At 37.8% G+C, this 17,500-nt stretch overlaps 1 protein-coding gene across 20 annotated transcripts in view; it reads left to right on the top strand.

Moving 5' to 3' along the window:
• The first annotated feature begins 581 nt into the window (after window positions 1–581).
• eps8a (EGFR pathway substrate 8a, signaling adaptor) overlaps window positions 582–17,500 on the top strand; it is a 41,814-nt gene continuing 24,895 nt past the window's right edge. For 12 of the 20 annotated variants that reach the window (XM_081363104.1, XM_081363107.1, XM_081363109.1 and 9 more), the window contains exon 1: window positions 582–796. The gene's annotated coding sequence lies outside the window, so the exon portion shown is untranslated. The remainder of the gene's footprint in view (window positions 797–17,500) is intronic. The other 8 variants (XM_081363108.1, XM_081363095.1, XM_081363110.1 and 5 more) reach the window with 1 other exon arrangement.

The following is a 17,500-nucleotide window of genomic DNA, read 5'->3' on the forward strand; positions in this document are numbered from 1 at the left end:
TCATTGCGTGAGATCATGGTTTGGCGTGAGCGCGGTGTAGCTTGTCGGACATAGCAACAGTAACTAGGGGCCGGGTCTTTGCGTTTTTTTTTTTTGTTTTTTTTTGCAACTGTTGTTCTTTGACATTTAAACGAAGTTCAAACCTACGTCATCAGAGAAGGTCCTCCAATGCAGAGGGGAGGGGCATTTTCAGATTTTGATTAAAGATTACCATGGTAAAAATTTTTTTTTTTTTTTATTTTCTTGCACGGATTAATTGTTCACCACAAGACTAGTAATATGCGCTAACAAAGTAAATAGGGTCAATTTTGATTTCATGGGGACTTTAAATGGCCCATTTTACCTGATGGCCCATTTTACCTGATATCACCCTAGTAACGAATGATCTGTAGTGTTTAGTATTGACTGATGTGTGTATGATCTGAGAGCATTGTTTACTGTACAGAAGAGTCAGAGGTTCTGTGAATGCGGTTTGAAATTTTGTTTTTGTGTTTAAGATTTTGTGAAAGTGAGTGATGTTGGTTTCAAGAAATTTGTTTTAGAAATTGAGATAAACTGTAATTTGAATGGCGCGTTCACCTGCGCGCTCAGGTGAGATTACGCGTGTGCGCGCATGGAGGCGCTGGAGGGTCGCGCGCTGCGCGTGTGTCAGTGAGGCGGAGCGCGACTCAAACTCACACAAGCGACTGTTCATTTTGTCATTAAACCGAAAAACTCACTGACAGTCAGTCACTCGACGAGCCGTGTGTGTTTGTGCTTCTGTCATGCGGTAAAGCGAGGAGAAACACAGAAACAGGTGAGCATGTTACACACACAAACACACTCACACACTTGTATTTGTAAATTGTAGATTGTGTACATGTACTGGCGGTGTTTGTACATTAATTCCCTTTAAACGCGAATAACAGCTCGTTCGTCCTAATGGCTGTGTTTTTGTGTTTGTTATTGTGTTTATTTTGTTGTGTGCTGATCACGGTCATGTTCCGTTTGCTGGTTTAATGGGCGCGCGCGGTAAATACTGTCTCGGTTGCCATGGCAGAGCCTGTCACGCGCAGGTACCAGCACGCGCCTCAATTCATGCATTAATATTAGTGCTGAGATCAGACTTCATTAATACATCACTGCAGTTGTGTTTATATCACTGCTGAGATCAGACTTTATTAATACATCACTGCAGTTGTGTTTATATCACTGCTGAGATCAGACTTCATTAATACATCACTGCAGTTGTGTTTATATCACTGCTGAGATCAGACTTCATTAATACATCACTGTAGTTGTGTTTATATCACTGCTGAGATCAGACTTTATTAATACATCACTGCAGTTGTGTTTATATCACTGCTGAGATCAGACTTCATTAATACATCACTGCAGTTGTGTTTATATCACTGCTGAGATCAGACTTCATTAATACATCACTGTAGTTGTGTTTATATCACTGCTGAGATCAGACTTCATTAATACATCACTGCAGTTGTGTTTATATCACTGCTGAGATCAGACTTTATTAATACATCACTGCAGTTGTGTTTATATCACTGCTGAGATCAGACTTTATTAATACATCACTGTAGTTGTTTATATCACTGCTGAGATCAGACTTTATTAATACATCACTGTAGTTGTGTTTATATCACTGCTGAGATCAGACTTTATTAATACATCACTGTAGTTGTGTTTATATCACTGCTGAGATCAGACTTCATTAATACATCACTGCAGTTGTGTTTATATCACTGCTGAGATCAGACTTTATTAATACATCACTGCAGTTGTGTTTATATCACTGCTGAGATCAGACTTTATTAATACATCACTGTAGTTGTGTTTATATCACTGCTGAGATCAGACTTTATTAATACATCACTGTAGTTGTGTTTATATCACTGCTGAGATCAGACTTCATTAATACATCACTGCAGTTGTGTTTATATCACTGCTGAGATCAGACTTCATTAATACATCACTGCAGTTGTGTTTATATCACTGCTGAGATCAGACTTTATTAATACATCACTGCAGTTGTGTTTATATCACTGCTGAGATCAGACTTTATTAATACATCACTGCAGTTGTGTTTATATCACTGCTGAGATCAGACTTTATTAATACATCACTGCAGTTGTGTTTATATCACTGCTGAGATCAGACTTCATTAATACATCACTGCAGTTGTGTTTATATCTCTGCTGAGATCAGACTTTATTAATACATCACTGCAGTTGTTTATATCACTGCTGAGATCAGACTTTATTAATACATCACTGCAGTTGTGTTTATATCACTGCTGAGATCAGACTTCATTAATACATCACTGCAGTTGTGTTTATATCTCTGCTGAGATCAGACTTTATTAATACATCACTGCAGTTGTTTATATCACTGCTGAGATCAGACTTTATTAATACATCACTGTAGTTGTGTTTATATCACTGCTGAGATCAGACTTTATTAATACATCACTGCGGTTGTGTTTATATCACTGCTGAGATCAGACTTTATTAATACATCACTGCAGTTGTGTTTATATCTCTGCTGAGATCAGACTTTATTAATACATCACTGCAGTTGTGTTTATATCACTGCTGAGATCAGACTTCATTAATACATCACTGCAGTTGTGTTTATATCTCTGCTGAGATCAGACTTTATTAATACATCACTGCAGTTGTGTTTATATCTCTGCTGAGATCAGACTTTATTAATACATCACTGCAGTTGTGTTTATATCACTGCTGAGATCAGACTTCATTAATACATCACTGCAGTTGTTTATATCACTGCTGAGATCAGACTTTATTAATACATCACTGCAGTTGTGTTTATATCACTGCTGAGATCAGACTTCATTAATACATCACTGCAGTTGTGTTTATATCACTGCTGAGATCAGACTTTATTAATACATCACTGTAGATGTGTTTATATCACTGCTGAGATCAGACTTCATTAATACATCACTGCAGTTGTGTTTATATCACTGCTGAGATCAGACTTTATTAATACGTCACTGCAGTTGTGTTTATATCTCTGCTGAGATCAGACTTTAATACATCACTGCAGTTGTGTTTATATCCCTGCTGAGATCAGACTTCATTAATACATCACTGCAGTTGTTTATATCACTGCTGAGATCAGACTTTATTAATACATCACTGCAGTTGTTTATATCACTGCTGAGATCAGACTTCATTAATACATCATTGCAGTTGTTTATATCACTGCTGAGATCAGACTTTATTAATACATCACTGCAGTTGTGTTTATATCTCTGCTGAGATCAGACTTTATTAACCCTCAGAGAGTCTTCGGTCACTTCTGACCGAAAAATTTTCTGTTTTGAATTTTAAAAAATCACAGCTTCATCGGAAGGTTATGATACTTGGTGACTTTTATGGCATTAGGTATGTGTATGCAAAAAAAAATTGAGGTCATGATCCGAGCATGCTAAGTGGTCGTAAAAAAAATAGTCACACTCAGTGCCTTCGGTCAAAAATGACCGACCCATAGGAAATGAATGGGAAATTTACAAAAACACAAAAATTCTCTGAATTTTTGTCTGTACAATCTACAAATTGGCCACGATTCTAAAAAAAAGTACACCGCAGTAAAGGGGTGACACTCTACAACATCAAGAGTGCAAAAAATTCACACCCACCCACACACACACACATAGAAACACACTTTTATACACATACACACCAATAAATTCAGATTACAAAAAATCTGTTTTGAATTTTTAAAAATCACAGCTTCATTGGAATGTTACGAAACTTTATGACTTTTCTGGCATTAGGTATGTGAACACAGAAAAAAATTGAGGTCATGATCCGAGCATGCTAAGTGGTCGTAAAAAAAATAGTCACACTCATGGTCTTCGGTCAAAAATGACCCCCATAGTAAATGAATGGGAAATTGACAAAAACACAAAAATTCGCTACAAATCGGCCACGATGCAGAAAAAAAGTGCTCAGCAATGAAGGGGTGAAACTCTAAAACATCAAGAGTGAAAAACATAACATAATTAATAATTATAATTAATATATATATATATATATAATTAATATAATAATTATTAAAATTATTAAAATAATAATTAATAAAATGTTATAAACCTTGGCAAAAAGTATTATTTGAGAATTTCTAAAAAAATACAATCAATCCACATCTTAAAAGTAAGTAATTTGGTCCAAAAACAACTAGAATTCACAAGCATCTCCATTTAGAGCTATTACAGGCATCTAGTGGTAAACCCATGCAATAACATGATTTATTTAATTTTATGTTTAATAAATTGATTTATTTTTTTATTTTTATTTTTTTTCTGAAAGCCTAGTCTCTATTTTAACCGAAAATACCGCATAGAAAAATAAAAATAAAAAATAATAATAATTAAAAAAAAAACATTATTTTCAATGGCAAAAAATGGACTATAAATATTGCATAAATATTAATAAGTTCAATCAAATTGTCTCAAAATACTAATTTAAAAAGAATAAATATTATAGAACAAAAATAAATTGCATTGGTTTTTACTGGGATGGAGGAAGTTTCATTTTTAGGTGTCCGGTCACTTCTGACCGGGAAGGCACTGAGTGTGACTGCTAAACGAAGACTCTCTGAGGGTTAATACATCACTGCAGTTGTGTTTATATCTCTGCTGAGATCAGACTTTATTAATACATCACTGCAGTTGTGTTTATATCACTGCTGAGATCAGACTTTATTAATACATCACTGCAGTTGTGTTTATATCACTGCTGAGATCAGACTTCATTAATACGTCACTGCAGTTGTGTTTATATCACTGCTGAGATCAGACTTTATTAATACATCACTGTAGTTGTGTTTATATCACTGCTGAGATCAGACTTCATTAATACATCACTGCAGTTGTGTTTATATCACTGCTGAGATCAGACTTTATTAATACGTCACTGCAGTTGTGTTTATATCTCTGCTGAGATCAGACTTTATTAATACATCACTCTAGTTGTGTTTATATCACTGCTGAGATCAGACTTTATTAATACATCACTGCAGTTGTGTTTATATCTCTGCTGAGATCAGACTTTATTAATACATCACTGCAGTTGTGTTTATATCACTGCTGAGATCAGACTTTATTAATACATCACTGCAGTTGTGTTTATATCTCTGCTGAGATCAGACTTTATTAATACATCACTGCAGTTGTTTATATCACTGCTGAGATCAGACTTCATTAATACATCACTGCAGTTGTTTATATCACTGCTGAGATCAGACTTCATTAATACATCACTGCAGTTGTGTTTATATCTCTGCTGAGATCAGACTTCATTAATACGTCACTGCAGTTGTGTTTATATCACTGCTGAGATCAGACTTCATTAATACATCACTGCAGTTGTGTTTATATCACTGCTGAGATCAGACTTCATTAATACATCACTGTAGTTGTGTTTATATCACTGCTGAGATCAGACTTCATTAATACATCACTGTAGTTGTTTATATCACTGCTGAGATCAGACTTTATTAATACATCACTGTAGTTGTTTATATCACTGCTGAGATCAGACTTCATTAATACATCACTGCAGTTGTGTTTATATCACTGCTGAGATCAGACTTTATTAATACATCACTGCAGTTGTTTATATCACTGCTGAGATCAGACTTTATTAATACATCACTGCAGTTGTGTTTATATCACTGCTGAGATCAGACTTTATTAATACATCACTGTAGTTGTGTTTATATCACTGCTGAGATCAGACTTTATTAATACGTCACTGCAGTTGTGTTTATATCTCTGCTGAGATCAGACTTTATTAATACATCACTGCAGTTGTTTATATCACTGCTGAGATCAGACTTCAATAATACATCACTGCAGTTGTTTATATCACTGCTGAGATCAGACTACATTAATACATCACTGCAGTTGTTTATATCACTGCTGAGATCAGACTTTATTAATACATCACTGCAGTTGTTTATATCACTGCTGAGATCAGACTTTATTAATACATCACTGCAGTTGTGTTTATATCACTGCTGAGATCAGACTTCATTAATATGTCACTGCAGTTGTGTTTATATCACTGCTGAGATCAGACTTTATTAATACATCACTGCAGTTGTGTTTATATCTCTGCTGAGATCAGACTTTATTAATACATCACTGCAGTTGTTTATATCACTGCTGAGATCAGACTTCATTAATACATCACTGCAGTTGTTTATATCACTGCTGAGATCAGACTTCATTAATACATCACTGCAGTTGTGTTTATATCTCTGCTGAGATCAGACTTCATTAATACGTCACTGCAGTTGTGTTTATATCACTGCTGAGATCAGACTTCATTAATACATCACTGCAGTTGTGTTTATATCTCTGCTGAGATCAGACTTCATTAATACATCACTGCAGTTGTTTATATCACTGCTGAGATCAGACTTTATTAATACATCACTGCAGTTGTGTTTATATCTCTGCTGAGATCAGACTTTATTAATACATCACTGCAGTTGTGTTTATATCACTGCTGAGATCAGACTTCATTAATACATCACTGTAGTTGTGTTTATATCACTGCTGAGATCAGACTTCATTAATACATCACTGTAGTTGTGTTTATATCACTGCTGAGATCAGACTTTATTAATACATCACTGTAGTTGTTTATATCACTGCTGAGATCAGACTTTATTAATACATCACTGTAGTTGTGTTTATATCACTGCTGAGATCAGACTTCATTAATACATCACTGCAGTTGTGTTTATATCACTGCTGAGATCAGACTTTATTAATACATCACTGCAGTTGTTTATATCACTGCTGAGATCAGACTTTATTAATACATCACTGCAGTTGTGTTTATATCACTGCTGAGATCAGACTTTATTAATACATCACTGTAGTTGTGTTTATATCACTGCTGAGATCAGACTTTATTAATACGTCACTGCAGTTGTGTTTATATCTCTGCTGAGATCAGACTTTATTAATACATCACTGCAGTTGTTTATATCACTGCTGAGATCAGACTTCATTAATACATCACTGCAGTTGTTTATATCACTGCTGAGATCAGACTACATTAATACATCACTGCAGTTGTTTATATCACTGCTGAGATCAGACTTTATTAATACATCACTGCAGTTGTTTATATCACTGCTGAGATCAGACTTTATTAATACATCACTGCAGTTGTGTTTATATCACTGCTGAGATCAGACTTCATTAATACGTCACTGCAGTTGTGTTTATATCACTGCTGAGATCAGACTTTATTAATACATCACTGCAGTTGTGTTTATATCACTGCTGAGATCAGACTTCATTAATACGTCACTGCAGTTGTGTTTATATCACTGCTGAGATCAGACTTTATTAATACATCACTTCAGTTGTGTTTATATCCCTGCTGAGATCAGACTTCATTAATACGTCACTGCAGTTGTGTTTATATCACTGCTGAGATCAGACTTTATTAATACATCACTGTAGTTGTGTTTATATCACTGCTGAGATCAGACTTTATTAATACATCACTGCAGTTGTGTTTATATCACTGCTGAGATCAGACTTTATTAATACATCACTGCAGTTGTGTTTATATCACTGCTGAGATCAGACTTTATTAATACATCACTGTAGTTGTGTTTATATCACTGCTGAGATCAGACTTTATTAATACATCACTGTAGTTGTGTTTATATCACTGCTGAGATCAGACTTTATTAATACATCACTGTAGTTGTGTTTATATCACTGCTGAGATCAGACTTTATTAATACATCACTGCAGTTGTGTTTATATCACTGCTGAGATCAGACTTTATTAATACATCACTGCAGTTGTGTTTATATCACTGCTGAGATCAGACTTTATTAATACATCACTGCAGTTGTGTTTATATCTCTGCTGAGATCAGACTTTATTAATACATCACTGTAGTTGTGTTTATATCACTGCTGAGATCAGACTTTATTAATACATCACTGTAGTTGTGTTTATATCACTGCTGAGATCAGACTTTATTAATACATCACTGTAGTTGTGTTTATATCACTGCTGAGATCAGACTTTATTAATACATCACTGCAGTTGTGTTTATATCACTGCTGAGATCAGACTTTATTAATACATCACTGCAGTTGTGTTTATATCTCTGCTGAGATCAGACTTTATTAATACATCACTGTAGTTGTGTTTATATCACTGCTGAGATCAGACTTTATTAATACATCACTGTAGTTGTGTTTATATCACTGCTGAGATCAGACTTTATTAATACATCACTGCAGTTGTGTTTATATCACTGCTGAGATCAGACTTTATTAATACATCACTGCAGTTGTTTATATCACTGCTGAGATCAGACTTTATTAATACATCACTGCAGTTGTGTTTATATCACTGCTGAGATCAGACTTTATTAATACGTCACTGCAGTTGTGTTTATATCACTGCTGAGATCAGACTTTATTAATACATCACTGCAGTTGTGTTTATATCACTGCTGAGATCAGACTTTATTAATACATCACTGTAGTTGTGTTTATATCACTGCTGAGATCAGACTTTATTAATACATCACTACAGTTGTTTATATCTCTGCTGAGATCAGACTTTATTAATACATCACTGCAGTTGTGTTTATATCTCTGCTGAGATCAGACTTTATTAATACATCACTGCAGTTGTGTTTATATCACTGCTGAGATCAGACTTTATTAATACATCACTGCAGTTGTGTTTATATCACTGCTGAGATCAGACTTTATTAATACGTCACTGCAGTTGTGTTTATATCACTGCTGAGATCAGACTTCATTAATACATCACTGCAGTTGTGTTTATATCACTGCTGAGATCAGACTTTATTAATAGTTATTGTCTGTATAGAATAATGCTGATTTAGCACTTTCTGAACCTTGAATGTAAATCCTGTGGATTCTGAGAAGCTCTAATGTGAGGTGGTTCTGCGTAGGGAAGTGAATGGTTAACGGCTCTTAATAGGGACGTAAGACGGCGTCTCTCCAGTGAGTTTCAGTAATTGGTGTTATGGGTAGTGCAGGTCCCAGTGCCACAGGGTTAAATATGGAGCCATGTTACACAACCGCTCATGTTTCCATTAATTTCATTGAGCTGTGGTGTTATTTCAGCTAGTCCTGTGAGTTTTGACCCAAACGTGAGGCTTCTCTGATGTAGATGAGACACTATTCATTAGGGGTGTAGCAATATATCGTGTCACAATATTTGGCAATACAAAAATGCATCAATATGTATTGTGGATAGTTCACCCAAAATGAAAATTTACACAGTTTCAGTGTAACTACTATATAATGTTAAATATAATGTATAACTCAGTGGGGGAATATTTGTGGTCCTGATGATGCCAAATGTCTTACATTATCAGTAAAAAGTGGCCTACATTATTTTAAATATATCTATCCAGTGACAGAGTTCAAGCATATTCATCTAAAATAATTCTGTTTTCAGCTTCAGGATCATGAATATTTTTATTCTGGTGTCTCTAATGTCCTGTGCTCTGGGTTTCCAAGACTATTCATTTGCACCCACAGTGTAATATCAAATTTAGCATTTTGATCAACAGTTCATTTTTTTGTGAACCTTTTACAAATTGTCTTGGAGTATTGCAGTAATATGGTATGGTGAGTTCAGCATCGTGACATGAGGGTATCGTGACACACACCTAGCGTTCGTCTGTTCAACTGTTCAACATCTGTCAGTGTTATGAGAGAGTTTTGCTCTGTAATGGAGGACAGAGCAGATCTGAGGTTAAAAACAGCATCTCTTCTGGGACTCCAGGATCATGTGAAACCGAGGCCTGTGATTCGACTGGAGTATTTCTGGATGTTTTCAGCTGGTGTTTGTGTTGTTCGTCTGTGAGCATTTTTACTGTAGTGACGTCTGCTGGTTTCAGTAACTACTATATCATGTTTTTGGCAGCTCATTGTGAAGTGATTATGGCATTTTGTGAGAGACTGAACCTGAGCCGATGGGTTTGGTGTCACACAGATTGTTCAGGCGTGATTGAAGCTTTTGCTGCTGAGAACTCTGGGTAATGTTGTTTAGTGGAGGCTTGAGTCTCTGGAGGATTTCTGGAGGAACATTATGCGGCTCTCTGGAGTTTTGGATTGTTTTACTCAGTTCCTCTGTCTCTTATCTTTTTCTCTGAATTTTGCAAATCTGCAAATTAGTCTCCAGTGAAGTTTGCATCCTTGATTCTGTTATTTTTCTGTTTTCTCTGAAGTTTGACCAAGAGCGAAACACTTCTCATATCTGTGTGATTCTGATGTGTCGCCACAGGGTCGAGCTGATTTAAAAAATATATATTTATTGTAATTATGCAAACACAAACTGTGACACTATATACATGTGCTAATATACAAAAAAAACAGGACAAACTAACAGCCACCAGAAGTCTATTCTGATAATTCCTGTGTGTGTGTGTGTGTGTGTGTGTGTGTGTGTGTGTGTGTGTGTGTGTGTGTGTGTGTGTGTGTGTGTGTGTGTGCGTGTGTGTGTGTGTTTGTGTGTAATGTAATCTAACTGTGGGAATGGAAGCATATAAACCAGAGAGTAGCTGTAAAGTATAACAGATTTACCAATAGTAAAAACAACAAATAAAAATAACAAGAAGAAGATATCGGTAACACTTTACAATAAGGTTCATTAGTTAGGGTTAGTTAATGTATTAACTAACATGATCTAACCAAGGATTCGGAGCAATACATTTGTTACTTTATTTACTTTTTTAATGTTAGTTAATAAAAATAAAGCTGTTATGTGTTCATGTTAGTTCACAGTGCATTAACTAATGTTAACAAGATTTTAATAAAGTGTTAGTATATGTTGAAATGAACATTAACAAAGATTAATAAATGCTGTATAAAGTACAGTTCATTATTAGTTCATGCTAAGTAATGTTGTTTACTAATGAACCTTAGAAGTGTTACCAAGGTATCACTGGAAAATCATCAGTAACAGAAATACCAATAGAAAAATCCATAAATAATAACAACAACAACTATAAACTAATTTCTTCAAGATTGGGTTTAGGGAGGGGGGGGGGGTGAGGAAGGAGGCAAAAGAATATATATATAAATATATATATAATATTTCTTTTTAAATCCTTCTAATAATAATAATAATGTGGAGCTGATGCGTGTGCTTCTGATCAGCCCAAACCAGTCTGGCCGAGCGCAGTGTTTACTTCTGCCTTTATCTACAGCCATAACCTCCTTTATTGTCTCTATTCATAGCTCAGCTGAACACAATGATCCCGCTTCTCTTACTTCCCGTGTGTGAGCGCACAATCCAGAGCAGAAGCGCCTCAGATACATCCAGTTTCATTGTGTTATTTTTCTCATGTTGTCAAGTCAAGTCTCCTTCATTTATACAGCACTTTAACAATATAGAGTGTTTCACAGCAGCTTTACAGTGATAACAGGAGATTACAGTAACAGAGAGTGTTTAGGCTTCACAGCAGATCTAGAATAAAGTTATTGTCCAGCTAAAGTTAGTTTTGACTGATTCACTTCCGTTGTAAAGATCATTAGTTATTAACTTAGGGGCCGCTAACACACACCGCTCTAACAGGAAACAGAAACTTTAATGTGTTCCGGCCGTTCATTCACACACAACAGTGTTTGGAGCTCGAGAACACAAACTTTGAAACAGTTTCCAGGGTACAAGCGTTGAAAATAAGAAAAATAAAAAGTTATGTTGTGTATGTCTACTAGACTCTTATTATCATATCAGCTCATGATAATTAAATGCTGGGTATTTTTTGACATAAGTGCAGTGTAAACATGTGTTGGCATTAACTGAGATCTGTCAGATCATGTTCTGCTCTCTATCAGAATCACAGCAAGACCAGCGAGGTATGAGGAGTTCAAGATATGAGGAGTTCAAGATATGAGGAGTTCAAGATACAGTGGGGAGAACAAGTATTTGATACACTGCCGATTTTGCAGGTTTTTCCACTTACAAAGCATGTAGAGGTCTGTAATTTTTATCATAGGTACTCTTCACCTGTGAGAGACGGAAATCCAGAAAATCACATTGTATGATTTTTAAATAATTAATTTGCATTTTATAGGCTACGTGCACAAGCGTCGCGACGAACTTCCGCTATTGTCAGAAGTTGGCATATCAGTTTCCGGTTTACGACTGTCTTCATCGGCATCCGCTATAAACAAACAAGATGAGTGCTGCTGTTGTACGAAATAAAGAGATATAATGTGCGTGACACATCTAAGTTTCTAAGAACTGTAGGTGGATCTAACGGCCGTTTCACACATACTCCGTGTGCAGTGTGTGTGCGGTGAAGGAGCAGCACGCGCTATAGGGCTTCACATATGATGCGTTTGCAGTGAATAACTGATTCACGGCAGTACCACAAACACTTACTATTTTTATTTAAAATCCAGAAGTTACCCTGCAACTTTTATTTAAAAAAGTTTTGTCAGCATTGATATTCTCTTTGTACACTCTTTAATGGACGCATGCACGTTTAAGCACAATTTAAACAACGTAGGGCTATTATTCCATGCATTACTTATATTAAGTTGCTCAAGCAAGTGGCCAAATATTTAACTGTAAATTGACAAAAACAGCCGACTCTCATGCCTTTTCTTTTCCATTTAAATTTTAATAAAATAAATCTTGCATGTAACAAAGAACTTGTTTTTCCACCACCACGAATGAGATGAGTGTTGTTCATTATGTCGCCTTCTTGAAGTAAATTGCAGTTTACCTTGCTTTACCCCGGTCCTCTAAAAGTAAAAAGATGACTGTGAAAAATAATAGTAGGCCTATATAATTAAATGCATTTATGGTGAGATTACTACATTTTATTTAATTAAACGCATTCATGGTGAAATTACTACATTTTCAGGTCAATCTTTCTTCATTTTGACCACAAAACATGCGCTGTCACTTTAGTTCAGTGTTTGCAGCACTGCAAAAATAGACTCGGTGCGGAAACGATCTCTGCACTTCTGTATGCTGTATACTTGCCGCACCTGGAACGGATCGACGGACTGCAACCGCGTGCAGTGTGAAAGCTCTAACCTGTTAACAAGGGGTACGTATAAGGAGCACTGCTGTGTGCCACTTTGCTCTGCTTCAAGTCACTAACAGCCATTTGAACTTCAATTTCGCAGCACGAAATAGACATTTTGGGCGACGCGCAAGTAGACCGGAAACAGATATGCCGACTTCTGGCGTCAGCAGAAGTTCGTTACTACGCTTGTGCACAGAGGCTATTGCATAACATATAAGTATTTGATCACCTACCAACCAGTAAGAATTCCGGCTCTCACAGACCTGTTAGTTTTTCTTTAAGAAGCCCTCCTGTTCTCCACTCATTACCTGTATTAACTGCACCTGTTTGAACTCGTTACCTGTATAAAAGACACCTGTCCACTCACTCAATCAAACAGACTCCAACCTCTCCACAATGGCCAAGACCAGAGAGCTGTGTAAGGACATCAGGGATAAAACTGTAGACCTGCACAAGGCTGGGATGGGCTACAGGACAATAGGCAAGCAGCTTGGTGAGAAGGCAACAACTGTTGGCGCAATTATTAGAAGATGGAAGAAGTTCAAGATAACGGTCAATCTCCCTCGGTCTGGGGCACCATGCAAGATCTCACCTCGTGGGAGAGCATTGAAGATGGGTCTTGGCTGGGTCTTCCAGCATGACAACGACCCGAAACACACAGCCAGGGCAACTTAGGAGTGGCTCCGTAAGAAGCATCTCAAGGTCCTGGAGTGGCCTAGCCAGTCTCCAGAACTGAACCCAACGGAACATCTGTGGAGGAGCTGAAAGTCCGTATTGCCCAGCGACAGCCCCGAAACCTGAAGGATCTGGAGAAGGTCTGTATGGAGGAGTGGGCCAGAATCCCTGCAGTGTGTGCAAACCTGGGCAAGAACTACAGGAAACGTATGATCTCTGTAATTGCAAACAAAGGTTTCTGTACTAAATATTAAGTTCTGCTTTTCTGATGAATCAAATACTTATGCCATGCAATAAAATGCAAATTAATTACTTAAAAATCATACAAATCAAATGTGATTTTCTGGATTTTTTATTTTAGATTCTGTCACTCACAGTTGAAGAGTACCTATGATAAAAATTACAGACCTCTACATGCTTTGTCAGTGGGAAAACCTGCAAAATCGGCAGTGTATCAAATACTTGTTCTTCCCACTGTATGAGGAGTTCAAGATATGAGGAGTTCAAGATATGAGGAGTTCAAGAGATATGAGGAGTTCAAGATATGGGGAGTTCAAGATATGTGGAGTTCAAGAGATATGTGGAGTTCAAGAGATATGTGGAGTTCAAGAGATATGTGGAGTTCAAGAGATATGTGGAGTTCAAGAGATATGTGGAGTTCAAGACATGAGGAGTTCAAGAGATATGTGGAGTTCAAGAGATATGTGGAGTTCAAGATATGTGGAGTTCAAGATATGTGGAGTTCAAGAGATCTGAGGAGTTCAAGAGATCTGAGGAGTTCAAGAGATCTGAGGAGTTCAAGAGATCTGAGGAGTTCAAGAGATCTGAGGAGTTCAAGAGATCTGAGGAGTTCAAGAGATCTGAGGAGTTCAAGAGATCTGAGGAGTTCAAGAGATCTGAGGAGTTCAAGAGATCTGAGGAGTTCAAGAGATCTGAGGAGTTCAAGAGATCTGAGGAGTTCAAGAGATCTGAGGAGTTCAAGAGATCTGAGGAGTTCAAGAGATCTGAGGAGTTCAAGAGATCTGAGGAGTTCAAGAGATCTGAGGAGTTCAAGAGATCTGAGGAGTTCAAGAGATCTGAGGAGTTCAAGAGATCTGAGGAGTTCAAGAGATCTGAGGAGTTCAAGAGATCTGAGGAGTTCAAGAGATCTGAGGAGTTCAAGATATGTGGAGTTCAAGACATGTGGAGTTCAAGACATGTGGAGTTCAAGACATGTGGAGTTCAAGAGATACGAGGAGTTCAAGAGATACGAGGAGTTCAAGAGATACGAGGAGTTCAAGATATGTGGAGTTCAAGATATGTGGAGTTCAAGACATGTGGAGTTCAAGACATGTGGAGTTCAAGACATGTGGAGTTCAAGACATGTGGAGTTCAAGACATGTGGAGTTCAAGATATGTGGAGTTCAAGACATGTGGAGTTCAAGACATGTGGAGTTCAAGACATGTGGAGTTCAAGACATGTGGAGTTCAAGACATGTGGAGTTCAAGACATGTGGAGTTCAAGACATGTGGAGTTCAAGACATGTGGAGTTCAAGACATGTGGAGTTCAAGACATGTGGAGTTCAAGACATGTGGAGTTCAAGACATGTGGAGTTCAAGACATGTGGAGTTCAAGACATGTGGAGTTCAAGACATGTGGAGTTCAAGACATGTGGAGTTCAAGACATGTGGAGTTCAAGACATGTGGAGTTCAAGACATGTGGAGTTCAAGACATGTGGAGTTCAAGACATGTGGAGTTCAAGACATGTGGAGTTCAAGACATGTGGAGTTCAAGACATGTGGAGTTCAAGACATGTGGAGTTCAAGACATGTGGAGTTCAAGACATGTGGAGTTCAAGACATGTGGAGTTCAAGAGATATGAGGAGTTCAAGACATGTGGAGTTCAAGACATGTGGAGTTCAAGAGACATGTGGAGTTCAAGACATGTGGAGTTCAAGACATGTGGAGTTCAAGACATGTGGAGTTCAAGACATGTGGAGTTCAAGACATGTGGAGTTCAAGACATGTGGAGTTCAAGACATGTGGAGTTCAAGACATGTGGAGTTCAAGACATGTGGAGTTCAAGACATGTGGAGTTCAAGAGACATGTGGAGTTCAAGAGACATGTGGAGTTCAAGATATGTGGAGTTCAAGACATGTGGAGTTCAAGACATGTGGAGTTCAAGACATGTGGAGTTCAAGACATGTGGAGTTCAAGACATGTGGAGTTCAAGAGACATGTGGAGTTCAAGACATGTGGAGTTCAAGAGATATGTGGAGTTCAAGATATGTGGAGTTCAAGACATGTGGAGTTCAAGACATGTGGAGTTCAAGACATGTGGAGTTCAAGACATGAGGAGTTCAAGATATGTGGAGTTCAAGATATGTGGAGTTCAAGATATGTGGAGTTCAAGATATGTGGAGTTCAAGATATGAGGAGTTCAAGATATGAGGAGTTCAAGATATGTGGAGTTCAAGATATGTGGAGTTCAAGATATGTGGAGTTCAAGATATGTGGAGTTCAAGATATGTGGAGTTCAAGATATGTGGAGTTCAAGATATGTGGAGTTCAAGATATGTGGAGTTCAAGATATGTGGAGTTCAAGACATGAGGAGTTCAAGACATGTGGAGTTCAAGACATGTGGAGTTCAAGACATGTGGAGTTCAAGACATGTGGAGTTCAAGACATGTGGAGTTCAAGACATGTGGAGTTCAAGACATGTGGAGTTCAAGACATGTGGAGTTCAAGACATGTGGAGTTCAAGACATGTGGAGTTCAAGACATGTGGAGTTCAAGACATGTGGAGTTCAAGACATGTGGAGTTCAAGACATGTGGAGTTCAAGACATGTGGAGTTCAAGACATGTGGAGTTCAAGACATGTGGAGTTCAAGACATGTGGAGTTCAAGACATGTGGAGTTCAAGACATGTGGAGTTCAAGACATGAGGAGTTCATTGAGAACACGAGGTTGTGGCCTGCGTTCATCATGTTCATTGTTTTCTGAGTGAATGACCTCGATGAGTGAGTGTGTGCTGTAACTCTGTGTTCTTCTCGTCTGTACTATCACACACACACACTACTGCCTCATTGAGCACACACACACACTCTCACACACTCAAACACAAACTCATACACACACACTCACTCACTCTCACACACACACACACACACACACTCACACATACGCACACTCTCTCACACACACTAACATACACACACACTCACTCACTCACACACACACACACACATATTTATTTGTACACACTGTAAAGGTCATTTCAAAGGCTAAATGTGTCTTTTGTAGTCTGACGTTGGTTTGAGGTTGTTTTGTTACTGTGGAATCAAAGGTCTGGTGTGTTGCAGTGACTTCAGATACTGGTGTTTGATCTGGTCACTGACACACACTGTGAGCGGGTCATGTGACGCGTGTGAGGGGCGTGGCCTCAGGCTGTGGGTGTTTGATCTGTGGTCACTGATCATGTGACGTGTGTGAGGGGCGTGGCCTCAGACTGTGGGTGTTTGATCTGTGGTCACTGATCATGTGACACGTGTGAGGGGCGTGGCCTCAGGCTGTGGGTGTTTGATCTGTGGTCACTGATCATGTGACGTGTGTGAGGGGCGTGGCCTCAGGCTGTGGGTGTTTGATCTGTGGTCACTGATCATGTGACGTGTGTGAGGGGCGTGGCCTCAGGCTGTGGGTGTTTGATCTGTGGTCACTGATCATGTGACGCATGTGATGGG

The sequence above is a fragment of the Scardinius erythrophthalmus genome, assembly GCF_964197995.2.
Source record: "Scardinius erythrophthalmus genome assembly, chromosome: 4".
NCBI lineage: Eukaryota > Metazoa > Chordata > Actinopteri > Cypriniformes > Leuciscidae > Scardinius > Scardinius erythrophthalmus.